We start from the raw sequence: 3,864 nt of genomic DNA, 5'->3' as shown, positions 1-3,864 counted from the left end.
TCAAGGGCATATGCCTGGGTTGCGGGCTCAATCCCCAGTAAAGGGTGTGCAGGAGGCAGCCGATCAATGATTTTCTCTCATCGCTGATGTTTCTATCTCTCCCTCTCCCTCTCCCTTCCTCTCTGAAATTAAGAAAAAAATATTTTAAAAAAACATCAGAAACTCTGACTCATCCCTAACTCCTCCTCCTCCTCCTCCCCACACTCCCCATCAATCACCAAGTACTCCTGTTCATATTACTGTCTCAGTATCTCTGGAACCTGGCCTTCTTCTCGGTTCCCACATCGCCACTTTCTGGCTCCTCCCAATCATTTCTTGCTGACACCAATAAAATATAGCATTTTGACTGGCCCCTCTGCTGCCAACCCCCTCTACCATCTGTGTTCACCCTCCAATTTGCCCTCTGCTCCATTGTGAAGATTACCTAAGGCACAGGTTTACAATTCTTTAACTGGCTCTCCAGAGTACATAAAAAGAATCAAGCGAAAGCTCCTGGCCACGGTATGTGCAATGATTGTGTGCATCAACTTGACTGGGACATGGGATGGCCAGATATTTGGTCTAACATTATTGTGGGTGTGTTTGAGGGTGCTTATGGATGAAATTCACATTAGAATCCATAGACTGAGTAAAAGGGATAGCCCTCCCTGATGTGAGTGGGCCTGGGGCCTGAACAGAAAAAAGACTGGTAAGAGGAAACCCCTCCTGCCTGATTGCCTAGAGCTGGAACCCCGGTCTTTCCTGCCTTGAGACTCAGACTGAAACATCAGGTCTTCTTGGGTCTCAGCTTCTTAGGACTTGTCAGCCTCCATCACGGTGTGAGTTAATTCATTAAAACTGATCAGTCTCTGTGCATCTATCTCCTAACGGTTCTGCTTCTTTGGAGAACCCTGACTAGTACAGTTTGCAAGGTTATGACTTGACATGTTTATATCTCTAGGCTACTGCGCAACCCATCCTTATATTTTTCCTTCGCAATAAAATGTTCTGTTGTTGCAAAAGGTATCATATATGTGCATACATAAGAGAGCCAAGAGTAATAATAAAATGAACACTGTGTACCAAGTGCTCAAGTTAAGAAACAACAGTACCAGCACTTTAGAGCCCTGGTACTCAAAACTGTGGTCCCAGGACCAGAACTGGCATCACCTGGAAGGTTCATGTGTGGTAAATGGGAACATGGGCCCCTTCCCTTGCTCTAACTCCCCTACCCACCCTGTGGAAATAACAGTGAAGGCATCTGTGAGCGGAATGTGAGAGACCTTGGGAACCTGGCCAGCAACTTGGTCTAAGAAAGGCCAGAAGAGGATCTGCTTCTAGATGAGAGCCTGGATTTTAAATAGCGAGGACACAGGGGGCCCGAGCTGCAGGGACCTGTCCCCCGCCCCCTTTCCCCTGCATGCCCTGTTTTCCTCTGTGCTCTGTAAAACCTTGTGCTGGGAAAGTCTGGGTGGTAGTAAAACAAAAGCACCAGCTGGCTGCCCTCGGTGTGGCCCATCGTAGGCCAGATGGGACTTAGTGGTTCAACTTCACCGATGGCAGCTGCCGCGGAGATAAACGTCACTGGTCAGCCACCACTGGTGTGCACATAAGTCCTAATAAACCCATGTCTTTTACAGCCAGTCCTCCAGGTTACTTCTTTGGAATCCTCAAACACTACGCTGAGGCTTTTGGGGAACTCAGCACTTTGCATGACACTTAAAAATGCTGAATATCAGCCTCCCCCACCTCTGCCTTACAATCTGCATTTTCACAAGATCTCCAGGCGATTCACATCGACTCTGAGAAACTCTCTGCATCCCCTCTTTTCACTCCACCAGATATAACTAATATCCTGATTTTGTGTTCATTGCTTTTTATTTATTCTCCATCTTCATGGACTCTATCCCCAAATAATAAACTGTCTAGCCTTTTTATTTTCAATGTTTTTATTGATTTTAGAGAGAATGGAAGAGAGAGAAAGAGAGAAACATAGATGACATACCCTGACCAGGAATCAAACTGGTGACCTCCTGGTTCATAGTTCGACACTCAACCACTGAGCCACACTGGCCAGGCTAAACTGCTTGTCTTGAAGATGGAGGTCAAGTGCAAGAAGTCAGCACTGTGCCCCCAAAACAGAGTCTCTAGGGGGAGGGGAGTGGGCCAGTCTTAGGGTTGTGGTCTGACTTCCACTTCTCTGGGAAGTGGCGAGGCCTTTTCTGGAGAAATAATGAGTAAGATCATGCGTGGCGAGTGAGTCTTCAGGTACCTGGCAAGACTATGGTGTGGACCAGGCGGTGGACATGCAGCAGAAGGGGGCCAGAGGGAGTGGGCTGCCCTGTACTCCCTGCTCCCGAGTCCACCATGGCCTACCTCCAGCTATCAGGGAAAACTGAGAACTTCTGTGAGTGTCATGAGAATCTGGGCCAAGTTCTCCTAGGTGTCCTGTCTTCAGGTTAAGAAGATGGCCCAAAGGAAGTGGGGAACTTGACAGTGACAGTCTATCTCTGGGGGGACACTGTTGCGCCTCACCTCTGGTGCAGGGCTGTCTGTCATCCTGTGGTCACCTTTCACCATTCCTCAAAGAATGCCTGTCATCTCATGCTGAGTCAGTCTCTTGCTTCTTGCCTCTCACGTCTTACTCTTTCTTGATTGATTCTTTCTATTTTGGTGGAGTACTTCTTGCAGTAGCTTCTTGAGAAAGGGTAGGTAGCGGTTAAAATTTTAAAAACCTTTAATCTCAGAAAATTACTTTATTCTATACTCATTTATATGTACTTTGGCTAAAATTCTAGGTTCGTAATCATTTTCCTTCAGAATTTTTAAGGCATTGTACTACCATCTTCTTGCTTCCTATGCTGCTGCTATGAAGTCCAAAGAAGTTCTGATTCTTGATATGTCCAAGTACCCTCCCTACCCTGGAAGCTTGTAGGATCTTTAAAACCAATGTTGAATATTTTTATGACTGGTGTGGGTCTATTTTCTACCCCAGTGATAGGGACAGCATGCCCTTTTAATCTGGCAAATCATTTCCTTCAGTTCTCAAAGTACTTTTTAAAGTTATTTCCTCCCTGTTTTCTCTCTTCCTATAATTTCTATGATTCAGATGTTGGACCTCCTAAACTGGTCCTCTAATTTTCTTTTATATTCTGCATCTATTTTTCTTTTTTCTTTACTTTTTAGGAAAATTATTTATATTTCATATGTATAGTTCACACATATTTCTTATTTTTATTTAAATTTTTTTATAATTATTGATTTTTTTAGGAAAGAAGGGAGGGAGAGGGAGAGAGGGCAGAAAATGGAGAGAGAGAGAGAGAGAGAGAGAGAGAGAATGACCTGTCGTTCCATCCATCCATGCATCACCGGTTGACTCCTGGTATGACCAAGGATCAAACCTGCAACTCTGGCATATGGCTCCCACCAACTAAGCCACTGGGCCAGGGTCTATATTTCTTATTTTTAAAATATTTCCAAGATTTTGCTCTCTGAATTTCAAACACTTTTGTTCCATATATACAATATATCCTCTTGTCTCTCTCATTAACATTAATTGGTTAAAGGAAGTCATAAATCCAAGCCCCAAATCAAGGGATGAGAAAGTATATTCTGCCAGCTATGAAGCTATGGCAAGGGTGTGGGTTTATAGTATGACCTAGAGAGTGAAGAACTGAGAGCAAAATTTAACTTATCTCCACACAACTAAGGGATATGACATATTCCCATCGGTAACAGTGGTTCATTTTAGCAGTGATAAGGGGTAAAAGTCAGGGGAGAGAGGAAGAGGAAAGAGGCATGGTTAAAAAGTGTTCCAAGACCAGCTGGTGGCTCAGTGGTTGAGCACTGACCTATGAACCAGAAGGTCACGGTTGGATTCCCTGT

Source organism: Myotis davidii, unplaced genomic scaffold, assembly GCF_000327345.1.
Source record: "Myotis davidii unplaced genomic scaffold, ASM32734v1 scaffold648, whole genome shotgun sequence".
Lineage (NCBI taxonomy): Eukaryota > Metazoa > Chordata > Mammalia > Chiroptera > Vespertilionidae > Myotis > Myotis davidii.
Note: the sequence above shows the minus strand (reverse complement) of the source record.